This window comes from Oncorhynchus clarkii, chromosome 8 (assembly GCF_045791955.1).
Source record: "Oncorhynchus clarkii lewisi isolate Uvic-CL-2024 chromosome 8, UVic_Ocla_1.0, whole genome shotgun sequence".
In the NCBI taxonomy this organism is placed as follows: Eukaryota; Metazoa; Chordata; class Actinopteri; order Salmoniformes; family Salmonidae; genus Oncorhynchus; species Oncorhynchus clarkii.
Genome location: NC_092154.1, coordinates 12,635,397 through 12,654,879, shown reverse-complemented (window position 1 = coordinate 12,654,879; position 19,483 = coordinate 12,635,397). Strand labels below are relative to the sequence as shown.

At 42.9% G+C, this 19,483-nt stretch overlaps 1 pseudogene; it reads left to right on the top strand.

Annotated features, from left to right (window-relative positions):
- Positions 1-4,624: 4,624 nt before the first annotated feature.
- The window catches only part of LOC139414949 (glutamate receptor ionotropic, kainate 2-like), a 154,803-nt pseudogene continuing 139,944 nt past the window's right edge, over positions 4,625-19,483 (top strand).

The window sequence follows — 19,483 nt, the reverse complement described above, 5'->3', positions numbered from 1 at the left end:
AATTACTGACAGTGTCACCAGCAAAGCACCCCCACACCGTCACACCTCCTCCTCCATGCTTCACGGTGGGAACCACACATGCAGAGATCATCTGTTCACCTACTCTGCGTCTCACAAAGACACGGCGGTTGGAACCAAAAATCTCAAATTTGGACTCATCAGACCAAAGGACAGTTTTTCACCTGTCTAATGTCCATTGCTCATGTTTCTTGGCCCAGCAAGTCTCTTATTATTATTGGTGTCCTTTAGTAGTGGTTTCTTTGCAGCAATTCGACCCTGAACGGCTGATTAACACCATCTCCTTTGAACAGTTGATGTTGAGATGTGTCTGTTACTTGAACTCTGAAGAATTTATTTGGGGTGCAATCTGAGGTGCAGTTAACTATAATGAACTTTTCCTCTGCAGCAGAGGTATCTCTGGGTCTTCCTTTCCTGTAACGGTCCTCATAAGTGCCAGTGTCATCATAGCGCTTAATGGTTTTTGCAACTGCACTTGAAGAAACTTTCAAAACTCTTGAAATGTTCCGCATTGACTGACTTTCATGTCTTAAAGTAATGATGAACTGTTGTTTCTCTTTGCTTATTTGAGCTGTTCTTGCAATAATATGGACTTGGTCTTTTACCAGATAGGGCTATCTTCTGTGTACTACCCCTACCTTGTCACAACACAACTGATTGTCTCAAATGCATTAAGAAGGAAAGAAATTATACAACATCGCTTTTATCAAGGCACACCTGTTCATTGAAAGGCATTCCAGGTGACTCATGAAGCTGGATGAGAGAATGCCAAGAGTGTGCAAAGCTGTCATCAAGGCAAAGGGTGGCAACTTTAAAGAATCTCAAATATAAAATATATTTTGATTTGTTTAACACTTTTTGGTTACTACATTATTCCATATGTGTTATTTCATAGTTTGATGTCTTCACTATTATTCTACAACGTAGAAAATAGTCAAAATAAAGAAAAACCCTGAATGAGTAGGTGTGTTCAATCTTTTGACCAGTACTCTATGTTGTCACACAGCCAAGCCTGGATTTAGTAATATGTACTACAAAGAACCTAAAACACACACTGGTTTCATGTAGGCCCTAAAGCAGGAACTACAAACCCCGAAAAGACACACTGGTGCTGCATTCATGTGGTCGTTGGAAGGGGGAAACTTCCCAATCAGGAAGTCGTACGACTGATATGATTTGGTGTTCAAGTGCTTTTGATGTCGGAACAATTCTTTAACCAATAACATTTCTGCTAGCTAGACGGGCTAGCTCATATTGCTAGTAATAAACTTAACAAGCTTGCTTAACATTAACCATATAATCCAACTAGCTACATTATCCACGTTGACAAATTTGCATGTGTCAGAAACTGATTTGTTGTTGAAAAGGTGAACGGTCAGCGGTGAAACGTAACAACTCGAGTATGTCATTTTTTTCTCTGGGTTTCCCGCTTGTAATTACGACTTGAATTGTCGTTCAGGTGAAACTTCAAAGTCGTAATCTCGTATTTCCGATAGCTCTGGCAACTTGAGAACGTACCATGGATTTGTGTTGGACCCATAACAATTAGAAATAGAAAACCCAAGGACCCTCTGCTGCTTCCCTCCATATAACTCTGCTCCATCGCCACCATCCTATCCCCCAACATCAACAGCACCATCAATCCTACACTAGCTGGATAGATGCACTGTTGCAGACATTCATCTACAGATCCCAATCTGGCTTTATGACCACCTACCTGAGGTACTTATATTGCAAGACAGAGGGCGATGTTTCACCAGTGGTGAATTACCAGTAGCGGTTTCAGCAGCATTTTCTCTCCATCAGTCGATGTCTTCTCCCCTAAGCTCAATAAGCATTCATTTCATGCTGGGTGTGAGGCTTAGTGAAACCCTGCTTTTCTCCATAATTATGGTAATGGCACAGATGGTGGGATGGCGAGTGCTTCGGTGTGTTTGATATTCTCACCTCGCAGTCAGAGAGTGTGCGTCTGTGTAGACACGCAACCAAATTCCCAACCCAGTGTCGTATGAACGTTCACACTACTACCCATTTTATCCAAGTTTTGGTTTTATTTTGGTTGTTTTTAAGTGCTTAGATAACGATCGATCATGTGTCTTTGTATTTTTTTGCAGGCAATATTGGTGTTTACATAGGCTATTAAAAACACGTTTGAATAGAGACCTATTGACTCTCCCAATGATCAAGGGTTAGGGAAAAGTGCCTTGGTTGATGTAAGTAGATTTGCATCTAATTAACTCAAACACTCTTTGTACTGTGGCTGCTGTTTCTAGGAAACACACACACAAGCACAGTGCAGTTTCTCTCTCTCTCTCTCTCTCTCTCTCTCTCTCTCTCTCTCTCTCTCTCTCTCTCTCTCTCTCTCTCTCTCTCTCTCTCTCTCTCTCTCTCTCTCTCTCTCTCTCTCTCTCTCTCTCTCTCTCTCTCTCTCTCTCTCTCTCTCTCTCTCTGTCTCTCTCTCTCTCTCTCTCTCTCACACACACACACAAACACACGCGCACGCGCGCACGCACACGCACACACACCAGTCATTCACTTCTTCAAACTTGAGACCACATACAATGACACTGTTCATCCAGTGGGTTGGGGCTATGGTGGAGGAGTTGGGCAAAGATCAAAGAGTTCTTTCATATCTCCGTGCATTCGGTGCAGAAGATTAAATCCCTTCTCATCGCCACTCTACCCACTCATAGCGGGGCCTTTTTGCTGTAGGTTACCTACCGCGGTTCATCATCAGCCCTGGCTGAATTGCACACTTGGGGCTCGGGCTCTGATAACGTTTGCACGCACTGTAAACATCTATAACCTTTGCACCTGCATTCCATGCCGATGCAGTTGGGGTACTCACATATAAACGTGATATTTTAACTAACTCTAAGCAATTATTGCTTTCCTAAATCTACACAGATTTTAATCGGTTGTCATGGTGACACATATCTCTTTATGCAGTTAGTTCGTGAGTCTTTGGCTTTCCAGTGGCGGTTGTGAGGCGGTTGATAGGCATACACGCGGTGCGATCAGATCTTGGAAGGCTTTTAAGTCTAAAGTGAAGTAATTTGCATAGGTTAAATATTCGTGCCTCCAGGGCGGATACTGTCGATAGCTGGTGTTATGGGTTCGCTCCTCTCTGCCAATTTCAATTCTCACCATTGACTCAAGTCTTTCCCTCTCACATGTGTACAAGGAAAGAAATAAGTAAGCTGCACTTGGTTAAAAGGCCTATTCGTTTTTTTGTACTTTCATCAAATGTGAGCAATGGCAAAAGTAAGCCAACAATAGTTTAATATGCTGTAAGTCTTCGTGGCCTGTCTCATAAGGTTATACAAAATTGAAAGCAGTTTTATTGATTTGATTCTGAAGCCTAGATGGAAATTATGTTTTGATCTTAGAGTGCATTGTTCATATGACATAAAGCCCAATGTTCAGAAAATTGCCACTCATTCCTTGAAAGGATGTAGTTACACTAACAGCGAACAATCATCATATTGCCACGTCTCTGAATGTGTTCTAAACGGACAATTTAAAGCCAATTCAAAGACTAGCATCTCTTACTCAGTTCATGGTGTACCCGCATGGCTTGTCCAACATAGGCCTACAACCAAGTGTCTGAAAACGTGAAGGGAACACACATTACAACATTCTGGTTGATTTAGCCTAATGAGGAGCTTGTTTTCCGTAGAGCACCAATTTACTGCCTTAAGCTTGTTACAGAGAATGCAGCCTGGGTCACTGCGTCGCTGTCCATGGTGCTGAAATTCGCAGAGGGGTAGTGATTGGTGCTGAAATAAATGACCAGCGTGTTTCTAAGCTATTCAACTGCACTTTTCTGCAAACATCGATGCTTGTGTTTTCAGACCGTTTTCAGACCATCGTGTTTATTATTGAATACCATCACTTTCAATAACAGAAGACAATATATAGAAAAGAAGAAAATGATATAGAATGGTGAATGGTGGCCCAATTTATGTTTTACATCATCCTTTGGATGAATGGGTAAGCTGTTGTGGAGCAGTATAATCCACCAGGAACGTCTTCCACAGTCACACCATTACGCCTAAATCATAGTTCACAGACGATGAGACGCTATAGTCTGGCGTTCCATTACATAGCGACACTGGTTATGACCCTGAGAGAACAGTATTGCTCTGTGTGGATAGGCTACTTGCGCAGAACGGTGTAAAAACGCGCACAAGCGTTACATAATCAAAACGGGTGGGTGGATGGTATTAACCGAGGAACTCATAACGTTGTAAAAGAGCAGTTCATTTGGGATGCAGATAAGGATATGTGGAACACTGTTGTCGGCGGAACCTGTGACACATTCTCTCTCTCTCTCTCTCTCTCTCTCTCTCGCTCTTTGCCTCTCACCCTTCCATTCCCCCTCTTCTGTAGGATATTTCTCTGGCGCGCGCGCTCACACTAACCTTGGCTCGACGTCAGAGGCTGTGCAGCAGTGCAGTATAATGGGAGAGTAGGCAACATAAAGTGCCTCATAGGCTGCTATTGCGATTCAGCTCTGCTTGGCGCTCTCCGCTGCTCCCCTACCAACGCTCTTCACGTGTGGGTATCCGGCTGCCCGTGTCTCACCTCCGCTAGGCACCGGCCCATGTATGGGCCCCCACCGGTTTGTAACGCCCGTCATGGATGTCCCGCCGTCTATTGAACTGGAGGATCGTTTCTTGGCGCAGTGAAGTAGGGAATCATGCCGGGACTGCTAATGGATTTAGGGGAAGCGCGAGTGACCATGCCGTGATCCTGCGCGTGGGCTGCCATCACCCTGCCGAAAGACCGTAGACCGAATTCCGGGCGAATCAAAAGCGTACGGGGGATCACCACTGTGCATTTTACAAACAACATGAAGATTACCTCCCCGCTGATAACTAGTCTCGTTTTCAGGTTCAACCTCAGACTGCTGCTCCCGCTTCTGATGCTGTTTCTGGGATACTCTCGCGGGATGCCGCACGTTTTAAGATATGGTAAGATACTTGTTGTTTGTAGTGGAGAAGAAAGGAGAAATGATCCGTTCACGTCTCATTGTTGTAGCCTTTAATGGTTCAGAGACTGGCCCTGTTTGTGCTACATGGATAGGTTGTGTTGACCCTTTGGCAGTGGCACCCTGTTGCCCCTTTCTTCACAAACATGGTAATTCGGACCCCAAATATTCATTCTAAGCAAAATGAAACACATGACAGATTCGAATTGACATTTAAATCACAGACTTTTACCCAGAATATTGGCCTATTGCACGACCCTCGTGGTCAAACAAACAACATATTCACTGGATGGCGTGTATTAAGGCCAATTTCACTGAGAACCGGCGAGCGTGAGTGTTGGTGTAATAATAATATAAGGTGAATGGTTGGGTTCCCTTAGTTTGCTGTGTCATATGTGAACCTATTTAATGCAAATAGTCCACATCTATATGCAACAGCTTGAGGCGTAGTGCTACAAACAAAACACACGTTAGCCGGTATATATGGCCAGAAGTCTTGTTGGATATGGTGTCAGTCTCTCGACAGCGAACGGTTTCATTTAGAGAGAGGTAGCCTACTCCTTCTATTGGTCACATCAATTAAACTATAGGATAAATGAACACAGTAACTAGGCTACAAAAAGCTCCCGATTCATTGTTCCTCTGGGGGTCCCTTAAAAATAAGTGTTGCTTTACTTTCAGTAACGGCTATTTTATAGGATGTGTAGGCCTATGACATGAGCTCGTTTTAAAATTCCCATCAAAGCAATAATGAGCATTCGTGGTTTTAAGGGAGTCTAGTAATCTGTACTCCTACACATACACTATCTCCCAACTAGCTGTATAGGCCTAGAACACACAGGGGATTTCGGTACCTCTATGACCTTTTAAACGGCTGACACCCCAACATGTCTTCCTCGGTAAATGTAAGAGAGTCGGGGTTCAATCAATCACTTACAAGGCCAATCAATAGGGCTGCAAGGGGCGGTAGTTTTTGACCCATTCAAATGACCAGTTATTGATTGAGAAGGTTGCCTAGTATATTTTAGTAAGGTATAGCATAAGCCTAAACAGCCAATGTCTTGTCAGTCATTGTTTGAATAGTCGCGAGACCGTCTTCGAGTGATGACGATGGGCCGTTCCTCAAAGCGGATGTCATCTAATGTTGACAACACACTCTGACAAACATAATGTCCCCGGAGGCTTCTGTTTAAAAGTCAGCCCGCGTCCGCACGAGCCGCCACTATGGCAAAGTGATGTGGTTGTGTTACTGCTACTCGCACCTGCCCGCTACAGCCTTCTCCTGCATGTCCTCGCGCGCTTACCGATTTCCCTTCTTGCACGCTGTCTGACAGGGATGCTGTGGCTGCGGGCAGCGCATGGGATTCATGCCCATCTCCTGAGATCTCTTGCTCAGGGCTAAGCAGCGTGGTCGCTGGGATTTCGTCCCTGCAGCGTCAGACCGAAGCGTCATTGTCGCTATGCCAAGATGCATATTGTGCGGCTTGAATTGCTAGATACAGCGAGCTACAAGTAGGAACGCTCAGTTCAGCACCATGGACAGCGACTCGCTTCAACAGCGCGCGGCCCTGTTGCTATTTCAAACCTTTGTTAATCATTTTAAGGCAACAACCAATTAGTTAATCATGTCAAACCGTTTCTCATTTCCCTTTAGACTATTTCCATAAAATACACTACATGGTCAAAAGTATGTGGACATCTGCTCGTCGAACATTTCATTCAAAAATCAATATGGAGTTGGTACCCCCTTTGTTGCTATAAAAGCGTCCACTCTTCTGGGAAGGCTTTCCACTAGATGTTGGAACATTGCCGGGGGGACTTGCTTCCATTCAGCCACAAGAGCATTAGTGAGGTATGGCATTGATGTTGGATGATTAGGCCTGGCTCGCAGTCTGCATTCCAATTCATCCCAAAGGTGTTCGATGGGGTTGAGGTCTGTGCAGGTCAGTTCTTCCGCACCGATCTTGACAAACCATTTCTGTATGGACCTCACTTTGTGCATGGGGGAATTGTCATGCTGAAAGAGGAAAGGGCCTTCCCCAAACTATTGACACAAAGTTGGAAGCACAGAATCGTCAGGAATGTAATGCTGTAGCATTAAGAGTTCCCTTTACTGTAACTAAGGGGCCTATCCCGAACCATGAAAACAGCTCTAGATCATTTTTCCTCCTCCACCAAACTTTACAGTTGATACAATGCATTTACCTGGAATCTGCCAAACCCAGGTTTGTCTGTCGGACTGCCAGATGGTTCAGCGTGATTCAACACTGCAGAGAACGTGTTTCCACTGCTCCAGAGTCCAATGGCAGTGAGCTTTACACCACTTTAGCCGACACTTGGCATTGTGCATGGTGATCTTAGCCTTGTGTTCGGCTGCTCGGCCATGGAAACCCATTTCATGAAACTCCCAACAAATAGTTATTGTGCTGACGTTGCTTCCAGAGGCAGTTTGGAACTTGGTAGTGAGTGTTACAACCGAGGACAGATGAATTGTACGCACTACGCACTTCAAGACTTGGCGGTCCCGGTCTGTGAGCTTGTGTAACCTACCACTTCACGGCTGAGTCCTTTGTATTGGTGTAGACTTGATGGACCAGAAGGGATTCATTCCCTCACAAACCAAAAGGAGAAAGCAATATTTTCTCTGGTAGGCACAACCTACCTGGCACCTCTACAAACAATAACCTCAAGTCAAAAGCGTTAAAACGGTCAGCTATGGGCCCTTATAAAGACAGGTGTGTGCCTTTCCTAATCATGTCCAATCAATAGAATTTACCACAGGTGGACTCCAATCAAGTTGTAGAAACATCTCAAGGATGATCAATGGAAACAGCATGGACCTGAGCTCAATTCCGGGTCTCATAGCAAAGGGTCTGAATTTACATTTAAACTCAGTTTTTCATAATTCCTGACATTTAAACCTAGTAAGAATTCCCTGTCTTAGGTCAGTTAATTCACCACTTTATTTTAAGAATGTGAAATGTCAGAATAATAGTAGAGAGAATGATTTATTTTATCTTTGATTTCTTTCATCACATTCCCAGTGGGTCAGAAGTTTACATACACTTAATTAGTATTCGGTAGCATTGCCTTTAAATTGTTTAACTTGGGTCAAATGTTTCGGCTAGCCTTCCACAAGCTTCCCACAATAAGTTAAATTAATTTTTTCAAATTCCTCCTGACAGAGCTGGTGTAACTGAGTCAGGTTTTTAGGCCTCCTTACTCACACATGCTTTTTCAGTTCTGCCCACAAATTTTCTATGTGATTGACATCAGGGCTTTGTGATGGCCACTCCAATACCTTGACTTTGTTGTCCTTAAGCAATTTTACGACAACTTTAGAAGTATGCTTGGGGTCATTTTCCATTCGGAAAACCCATTTGCTACCAAGCTTTAACTGGTGTCTTGAGATGTAGCTTCAATATATCTACATCATTTTTCTTTCCTCATGATGCCATCTATTTTGTGAAGTGCACCGATCCCTCTTGCAGCAAAGCACCCCCACAACACGATGCTGCCACCCTTGTGTTTCAAGGTTGGGGTGGTGTTCTTCTGCTTGCAAGCCTCCCCTTTCTCCTCCAAACATAACAATGGTCATTATGGCCAAACAGTTCTATTTTTGATTAATCAGACCAGAGGACATTTCTCCAAAAACTACGATCTTTGTCCCCATGTGCAGTTGCAAACCGTAGTCTGGGGTTTATTTTTTTTTTTTTATCGATATAGGACTCGTTTTACTGTGGATATACATACTTGTATACCTGTTTCCTCCAGCATCTTCACAAGGTCCTTTGCTGTTGTTCTGGGAATGATTTGCACTTTTCGCACCAAAGTGCGTTCATCTCTAGGAGACAGAACGCGTCTCCTTCCTTAGCGGTATGGCGGCTGCGTGGTCCCATGGTGTTTATACTTGCGTACGATTGTTTGTACAGATGAACCTGGTACTTTCAGGTGTTTGGAAATTGCTCCCAAGGATGAACCAGACTTGTGGAGGTCTACAATTTTTTGCTGAGGTCTTGGCTGATTTCTTTTGATTTTCCCATGATGTCAAGCAAAGAGGCACTGAGTTTGAAGGTAGGCATTGAAATATATCCTTAGGTACACCTCCAATTAACTCAAATTATGTAAATGAGCTTATCTTAAGCTTCTGAAGCCATGACATTATTTTCTGGAATTTTCCCAGCTGTTTATAGGCACAGTCAACTTAGTGTATGTAAACTTCTGACCCACTGGAATTGTGATAATGAATTACAAGTGAAATAATCGTCTGTAAACAATTGTTGGAAAAATTACTTGTGTCATGCACAAAGTATATGTCTTAACCGACTTGCCAAAACTATAGTTTGTTGACAAGAAATTTGTGGAGTGGTTGAAAAATGAGTTTTAATGACTCCTACCTAAGTGTATGTAAACTTCCGACTTCAACTGTAGTTTTATATTTATGACATTTTAATTTACATATTTATAACTGTTGATTTAGCGTACTTATCCCCTTTTTTGTTGCCTATGCTGTGTTAGAGTTCAATATGAATGCCTCTGCTGTGTTAGAGTTCAATATAAATGGCTCTGCTGTGTTACAGTGCAATATGATTGGCGCTGCTGTGTTAGAGTTCAATATGAATGGCTCTGCTGTGTTAGAGTTCAATATGAATGGCTCTGCTGTGTTACAGTGCAGTATGAATGGCTCTGCTGTGTTAGAGTTCAATATGAATGGCTCTGCTGTGTTAGAATTGTGTTAGAATTCAATATGAATGGCTCTGCTGAGGCTCTGCTGAGTGCAATATGGGGCCTTCCGAGTGGCTCAGTCATCTAATGCGCTGCATCGCAGTTGTAGAGGCGTCACTACATACCCGGGTTAGACCGGAAGACCCTTGAGGCGGGGCGAAATTCACCCAGCGTCACTGAGCACTGCCCCTATATACAGGACCTTCCACCCCCACCTGGGATATGGATGCCTGATGAAAACCTAGGGGTCAAAACGTTGTTGTAAATAAATATCACCTGGGAGCAGGAGCAGCAGTGTGCAGCGTTTTCCTTTCTGTTGTCCATGAGTTTGCCTACAACTCCAGCACCTGTGGAAAGTACCTGGATGTGCGTATGTTCTACAGCTTTTGTACTCCCACTATTTGGCTCCTACTCTATTCCATGTATTTATGCAGCACTTCCTGTCTGGCTATAATCCTGGTGCACTCTGGGTACAGAGAGGTCATTTCCCCTGGGGTGCTGTGTCCTGCTACTGCCCCCTATTCAAACTAGTGCACGCACACACGCACACATGCACACATCACACACATCACACACGCACGCACACACACACACAGCCCCCCCCCCCCCCCCCCCCCCCGCCGTCCATCCTCACAGGCACTGACCAGACCCTTGTAACACCAGCGCTCTGACTGTCGAGGTCAAGGCCTTTTCACTGAAGAACACAGAGACAAATTCAACTCTGTGTATTACCACTGCCTTTGCCAAGTGGAGTGACAAGTACAGTAAGTCCTAGCTAGCTGATCTGGCCCTCAGCTGTTGTTCCATAGATGCCCACACAGCTCCGAGGACATCTGCATTTGGAACTGCACTATCGGGTGGATAAGGGCTGAGAGGACTGAGAAGTTGCCATGTAGTGTCACTGTCATCAAGTTGTGGTTGCAAGGGCTTAGTGGGGTAGCGAATGGGTCTGGAAACACAATGGTGTGGGTTTGATTCCTGCATGGGTCACATCACATGTACATATACAGTACCAGTCAAAAGTTTGGACACACCTACTCATTCAAGGGTTTATCTTAATTTTTACTATTTTCTACATTGTAGAATACTAGTGAAGACATCAAAACAATGAAATAACACATATGGAATCATGTAGAATGAAAAAAAGTGTTAAACAAATCAAAATATATTTGATTCTTCAAAGTTGCCACCCTTTACCTTCATTATAGTTTTGCACACGCTTGGCATTCTCTCAACCAGCTTCACCTGGAATGCTTTTCCAAACGTCTTAAAGGAGTTCCCACATATGCTGAGCACTTGTTAACTGCTTTTCCTTCTTTCTGCGGTCCAACTCATCCCAAACCATCTCAATTGGGTTGAGGTTGGGGGATTGTGGAGGCCAGGTTAACTGATACAGCACTCCATCACTCTCCTTCTTGGTCAAATAGCACCTACACAGCCTGGAGGTGTGTTTGGGGTCATTGTCCTGTTGAAAAACAAACAAATGATAGTCCCTCTAAGCGCAAACCAGATGGGATGGCATTTCATTGCAAAATGCTGTGGTAGCCATTCTGGTTAAGTGTGCCTTGAATTCTAAATAAATCACTGACAGCGTCACCAGCAAAGCAGCCCCACACCTTCACACCTCCTCCTCCATGCTTCACAGTGGGAACAACACATGCAGAGATCATCCATTCACCTACTCTGCGTCTCACAAAAACAAGGCGGTTGGAACCAAAAATCTATAATTTGGATTTATCAGATCAAAGAACAGATTTCCACCAGCCTAATATCCATTGCTCGTGTTTCTTGGCCCAAGCATGTATATTCTTATGATTGCTGTCCTTTAGTAGTGTTTTTTTGCAGCAATTTTACCATGAAGTACTGATTCACACAGTCTGCTCTGAACAGTTTATGCTGAGATGTGACTGTTACTTGAACTCTATGAAACATTTATTTGGACTGTAATCTGAGGTGCAGTTAACTCTAATGAATTTGTCCTCTGCAGCAGAGGTAACTCTGGGTCTTCCTTTCCTGCGGCAGTCCTCATGAGAGCTAGTTTCATCATAGCGCTTGGATGGTTTTTGCGACTGCACTTGAAGAAACTTTCAAAGTTCTTGAAATAATCTGTATGGACTGATCTTCGTGTCTTAAAGTAATGATGTACTGTCCTTTCCCTTTGCTTATTTGAGCTGTTCTTGCAATAATATGGACTTGGTATTTTACCAAATAGGGCTATCTTCTGCATTCCACCCCTACCTTGTCACAACACAACTGATTGGCTCAAATGCATTAAGAAGGAAAGCATTTCCACAAATGAACTTTTAACAAGGCACACCTGTTAATTGAAATGCATTCCAGGTGACTTCCTCATGAAGCTGGTTGAGAGAATGTCAAGAGTGTGTAAAGCTCAAATATAAAATATATTTTGATGTGTTTAACACTTTTTTTGTTTATTACATGATACCATATGTGTTATTTCACAGCTTTGATGTCTTTACTATTATTCTACAATGTAGAAAATATAAAAAAAATATGAAAAACCATTGAATGTGTAGATGTATCCAAACTTTTGACTGGTACTGTATATGTCACTGTCATGCTGATAGTTCTGCATGTTGCTGTGGATTAAAGCATGCTTTATGAATCCCACGTGTGCCACTTAAACACAATATATATATATATATATATACACAGTGGGGCAAAAAAGTATTTAGTCAGACTCCAATTGTGCAAGTTCTCCCACTTAAAAAGATGAGAGAGGCCTGTAATTTTCATCATAGGTACACTTCAACTATGACAGACAAAATGAGAGAAAAAATCCAGAAAATCACATTGTAGGATTTTTAATGAATTTATTTGCAAATTATGGTGGAAAATAAGTATTTGGTCAATAACAAAAGTTTATTTCAATACTTTGTTATATACCCTTTGTTGGCAATGACAGAGGTCAAACGTTTTCTGTAAGTCTTCACAAGGTTTTCACACACTGTTGCTGGTATTTTGGCCCATTCCTCCATGCAGAGCTCCTCTAGAGCAGTGATGTTTTGGGGCTGTTGCTGGGCAACACGGACTTTCAACTCCCTCCAAAGATTTTCTATGTGGTTGAGATCTGGAGACTGGCTAGGCCACTCCAGGACCTTGAAATGCTTCTTACGAAGCCACTCCTTGGTTGCCCAGGCGGTGTGTTTGGGATCATTGTCATGCTGAAAGACCCAGCCACGTTTCATCTTCAATGCCCTTGCTGATGGATACATGATACATGGCCCCATTCATTCTTTCCTTTACACGGATCAGTCGTTCTGGTCCCTTTGCAGAAAAACAACCCCAAAGCATGATGTTTCCACCCCCATGCTTCACAGTTTGTATGGTGTTCTTTGGATGCAACTCAGCATTCTTTGTCCTCCAAACACGACAAGTTGAGTTTTTACCAAAAAGTTATATTTTGGTTTCATCTGACCATATGACATTCTCCCAATCTTCTTCTGGATCATCCAAATGCTCTCTAGCAAACTTCAGACGGGCCTGGACATGTACTGGCTTATGCAGGGGGACACGTCTGGCACTGCAGGATTTGAGTCCCTGGCGGCGTAGTGTGTTACTGATGGTAGGCTTTGTTACTTTGGTCCCAGCTCTCTGCAGGTCATTCACTAGGTCCCCCCGTGTGGTTCTGGGATTTTTGCTCACCGTTCTTGTGATCATTTTGACCTCACTGGGTGAGCTCTTGCGTGGAGCCCCAGATCGAGGGAGATTATCAGTGGTCTTGTATGTCTTCAATTTCCTAATACTTGCTCCCACAGTTGATTTCCTCCAACCAAGCTGCTTACCTATTGCAGATTCAGTCTTCCCAGCCTGGTGCAGGTCTACAATTTTGTTTCTGGTGTCCTTTGACAGCTCTTTGGTCTTGGCCATAGTGGAGTTTGGAGTGTGACTGTTTGAGGTTGTGGACAAGTGTCTTTTATACTGATAACAAGTTCAAACAGGTGCCATTAATACAGGTAACAAGTGGAGGACAGAGGAGCCTCTTAAAGAAGAAGTTACAGGTCTGTGAGAGCCAGAAATCTTGCTTGTTTGTAGGTGACCAAATACTTATTTTCCACCATAATTTGCAAATAAATTCATAACAAATCCTACAATGTGATTTTCTGGTTTTTTTCTGTCATAGTTGAAGTGTACCTATGATGAAAATTACAGGCCTCTCTCATCTTTTTAAGTGGGAAAACTTGCACAATTGGTGGCTGACTAAATACTTTTTTGCCCCACTGTAGATATATATCAACGTTTGACAGTTTTGTTTGTTGCTTTGGATACTGATGTATGCTAAATCCAGCAGCTAAATGGCCATATTTAAATGGCGGCAATTTAGCTCCTTCATTATATAGTAAGGTTGTTTTCTTGAATGACAAGTTGTTTTCTTGAAATGACAAGATTCTGTTGTTCAGAGATGATGTTGGTTCTGAAGCTAAGTGAGCATCAACCAGCTCTACGTTTACAGCTACTTCACTACCCACAGTAGAAAAAGTATATGCCCCCTTTCTAATTTTCTCTACTTTTGCATATTTTTGTTACTGAATGTTATCAGAACTTCAACCGAAACTTAATATTAGATGAAGGGAACTTGAGTGAACAAATAACACAACAATTACATACTTGTTTAATTTATTTCTTAAAGAAAAATATGCAACACCCAATGCCCCTGTGTGAAAAAGTAATTGCCCCCTTATGCTCAATAACTGGTTGTGCCACCTATAATTGCAATGACTACAACCAAATGCTTACAACCAACGTAATTGTTGATCCGTCTCACGTCGCTGTGGAGGAATTTTGGCCCACTCTTCCATACACTGTTTTAACTCAGCAACATTTGTGGGTTTTAACTCAGCAAGTCCTGCCACAACATCTCAACTGGGATTAGGTCTGTCCAAAACTTAAAATGTGTTGCTTTTTAGCCATTTTCATGTATGCCATTTTCATGTGTGTTTTGGACCATTGTCTTGCTGCATGACCCAGCTGCGATTCAGCTTCAGCGCACAGACGGATAACCTGACATTCTCCTGTAGAAATCTCTGATACAGAGCAGAATTCATGGTTCCTTCTAATATGACAAGTCATCCCAGTCCTGAGGCAGCAAAGCATCCCCAAACCATCACACTACCACCACCATGCTTGACCGTTGATATAAGGTTCTTACTGTGGAATGCAGTGTTTGGTTTTTGCCAGGTATAATGGGACCCATGTCACCCAAGCAGTTACACATCTGTCCACAGAACATTCTTCCAAGAGGCTTTGATGATCATCCAGGTGCTTCCAGGTATCTTTTGGCAAACTTGTGTCAATGTTTTGGACGAGATGGGTCCCATTTTGTCTGTCAATTATGGAATTTTGGAATGGACGGTTAAAGTCCAGGCCTAATCCCAATTGAAATGTTGTGTCAGGACTTGAAATGAGCAGTTCATGCTTGAAAGCCCACACATATCGCTGAGTTAAAGCAGTTCTGCATGCAAGAGTGGGACAAAATGTCTCCACAGCGATGTGAGAGACTGATCAACAACTACAGGATGTGTTTGGTTGCAGTCATTGTAGCTAAAGGTGGAACAACCAGTTATTGAGTGTAAGGGAGCAATGACTTTTTCACACAGGGGAATTGGGTGTTGCATAACTTTGTTCATTAAATAAATAAATAAAACAAGTATCCTTTTTTTTGTTATTTGTAAACTCAGATTCCGATATCTAATATTAGGTTTTGGTTGAAGACCTGATAACATTCAGTCCTAAAAAATATGCAAAAGTAGAAAAAATCAGAAAGGGGGAAATCATTTTTCACGGCATGAGATGTTATGGGAATTGCTTTTCCATGCTGTTAGTCATATTGGTACAATTGGTATAGGACACACACACACACACACACACACACACACACACACACACACACACACACACACACACACACACACACACACACATCTATGTTAGTCATTACCATAATAAGAGTTTGGACATGCTATCGACGCATGACTCACAATTACATTCCGTTAACCATTTGACACCTTCTCTAAAGTCTTGATCAGAGTTTTACAGGCGGTCACGTTTTATATCCATCTCATCTCTCAACGTAGAGCATCTATGGAAAAAGGGGATCGCAATGACATTGAGTGAGTGCAGTAATCTCTATTATCAGGGAAAGTGGATAGGCTTCTGTCGAGCTGGAGAGTGATGCTGTTTTATTATTATCCATACCATCATCTCACTTCCGTACCCAAAGCACATCCCCAGGAGCTTGACAATGGCTGGAAGCAATGTTTACTCTGTGAAACCTCGTGTAGTTTTCAAGGCTTTGCTTTGTTGATAAGAAGCCCCCAAACTCATTTTGACTGTTACATTTCCTTAACATTTTCTTTGCTTTATTTTCATTTAAGCTAGGTCTATTGGAGTCTGTTTGGCTCATACAGCACAGAGTTTCATTTTAGTTGACTTTAGTTTTCATTTCAGTTTCATTTGATTTGAGCCCTTTTCTGGTATTTTAGAAGGGAAAAGTAATTTTCTGTAGAGAGTTGAGTTATACATTTGATTGTTTTGAGAATATTTAACACATTTTCTTTTCCCTCTGTCCATTTTCACTTTGGGAAATTACATAGGGGGAATTTAGGGATTTGATAGTTAATTGACTTTATTTGATTTTGCGCCCCCAGTCTGAATTATCAGCTGCTCGCTGGAGTTTAGTTTGGGATTGCAGGAATTATGGATATTACCCCGTGTCACGGCACACTGCCAGCACCTTCACAGCAAAATACATTTAAATAAGCACAAAGCTGCTTAAAATATTCATGTCACTCCGCACTCTGTGCGCACCCGCACTCGCAGCTCACTCGCTTATAGAAATGTGAAACTATCTCCTCACTCCTCTCGCAAATCATTTCCACGGTTTAAAAATACCCCGGACGAGGCTTTCAAGAACAAAGAGGGGGGGATCTACATTGCATTAAAATGCGGCTCCACACATCAGGGTTTTGAAGCTAAGAGAACGAGATTTCTCGCAACGTATTTTATGGGCCTGTGTCTTTGAAGGAGCCCTTGGTTTGTGTGTGTGTGTGTGTGTGTGTATGTGTATATATATGTGTGTGTGTGTGTGTGTGTGTGTGTGTGTGTGTGTGTGTGTGTGTGTGTGTGTGTGTGTGTGTGTGTGTGTGTGGTCATGCATCAAATAAAAAAGTGGGGCCTTTTCTATGAAAAGTAATTCAAGTCGGCACTCTCCCTGTACTGCCATTTTGAAATGGGAAATATCTGTGAGCTGTGAAATTAGAAACATACAAGGGCATCTTTTAGTGCTCAGGGTTTTGTTGGTTTGAATGTCAATTAGGTAGAGTTGCATTGCTGAAGGATTAAGATGAAGTAACTTCTGGTTAGTTGTTAGGTCACAGAAATGTACAGGAAGGGGACAAAGGTGCAAACCCGTTTCACTAAACAACTACAGGACTACAGTCTGGTCTGGAGATGGAGAGTACTACAGTCTGGTCTGGAGATGGGGAGGACTACAGTCTGGTCTGGAGATGGAGAGGACTACAGTCTGGTCTGGAGATGGGGAGGACTACAGTCTGGTCTGGAGATGGAGAGGACTACAGTCTGGTCTGGAGATGGGGAGGACTACAGTCTGGTCTGGAGATGGAGAGGACTACAGTCTGGTCTGGAGATGGGCACTCTGATGCACTTAAATGTGCATCGGAGTCCAGGTAGTTTCTATTATTGGAGTCTATGTAGTCCATCACTGTTTTAGAAAATAATGATAGTGACTGTCATCTAGGGATACCCTTGAAAATGATCCAACAGAAAAATATACTTTTTCAACTCACGGTGTAGTATGGCTGCTCCATTGTGGTTATATCATCCGCAGACATGATGTCCCATCTCTCTTTGTCAGTGTCACTCAGTGGGCTTCCTGTGGTTTGCTGGGTCAGAAGTCATGTGTCCCTGGAGAGGACCCGTAACGCTGCCGGTGTGGCTCTGTGTGGCTCAGAGTGCACTGAAGGTCAGGAATGGTGAAGGCACACAAGGGAACATTTAGCTCAATATCTCTCTCCACCCTCCTCCTCCTCCTCCTCCTCTAGGGCACGAGAGAGAAGCTTTTTGATTGAGATGTCCTCACAAACCAAAACATTATTTACACACAACCATCATGAAACCTATGTAGCGCGACAGAAGAGAGACAGAGACAGAGACAGAGACACAGATAGACAGAGAGGAGTGTGTCTGTGTGTGTGTGGTGCATTATTTGGTGTGTGTATGTGTGTGTGTGTGTGTGTGTGTGTGTGTGTGTGTGTGCAAGAGTACGTGTGTGTCAGACAGACTATGAATAATTATGGGAATTCATAATAACATGAAAACAGTCATGTGAGTTAGGGACCTCTCACCGTTTACCTCTGCTCTGCCCCGTTTTTTAAGCTGGCCTGTTTTAACACCATCGCCATAGAGATAGCAAATCAGACAGAGTATATTCAACCCCGCTAGATCTGCTCATACATTATAGATCAGGTTAACACATTGACTCCTTGATAGTGTAATCTAAGTACACAGATCGATGTACTCTCCTGCAAGTGTTTGTTTGACAGAATCACATCATATACACAGTGGTTGTAGTACTTGTCAGAGCTCACACCGTGCTGTACAGTGTGGGCGGGCGGAAAGTGTGTGTGTGTGTGTGTGTGTGTGTGTGTGTGTGTGTGTGTGTGTGTGTGTGTGTGTGTGTGTGTGTGTGTGTGTGTGTGTGTGTGTGTGTGTGTGTGTGTGTGTGTGTGTGTGATGTGTAACAAGTTCTCACAGTCTTCGTTTGTCCATAAACTTCAAATTTAGAAGCTTAAGGCATTCATTCTGAATGGTTAAGGTTAGGATAGGGTTAAATCAAAAACAACTCCACAATGTAGTTTAGGCATTCATTCTGAATGGTTGAAGTTGCACTATGCAGAAATCTCTCCACCATTTTCTGGTTGCTAAAATTAAAATAGTTCACCTAATTTCAGTTTATGTGACAAAAACAAGCAAGTACAGTGTACAGAATGGTGGTACCATGATTGTCGCCCAAAAAGTGACATATTGCAGCAAGGGTTAAGACCAAAAAAATCTAAGATGACTGTCCAGCACTGGGATTGAACACACAACCCTCAGAGGCAGAGCTTGCAGCCTACGCCATCCACATCGACATCCACAATTCCCCAACAAAACCCAAGCCTACTTGATGGTAACAGCTCTCACCGTTGCCCCTAGTGACCAGTTTTGAAGTCATCACCCGACCTTCCTGCTTACCCAGACTGATTTCAAAATGAAACCACAAGGGAATAGAGGGTGAACAGCATGCTATTCTCCTGCTTACCCAGACTGATTTCAAAATGAAACCACAAGGGAATAGAGGGTGAATAGCATGCTATTCTCCTGCTTACCCAGACTGATTTCAAAATGAAACCACAAGGGAATAGAGGGTGAATAGCATGCTTTTCTCCTGCTTACCCAGACTGATTTCAAAATGAAACCACAAGGGAATAGAGGGTGAACAGCATGCTATTCTCCTGCTTACCCAGACTGATTTCAAAATGAAACCACAAGGGAATAGAGGGTGAATAGCATGCTGTTCTCCTGCTTACCCAGACTGATTTCAAAATGAAACCACAAGGGAATAGAGGGTGAATAGCATGCTATTCTCCTGCTTACCCAGACTGATTTCAAAATGAAACCACAAGGGAATAGAGGGTGAATAGCATGCTATTCTCCTGCTTAAGTTCA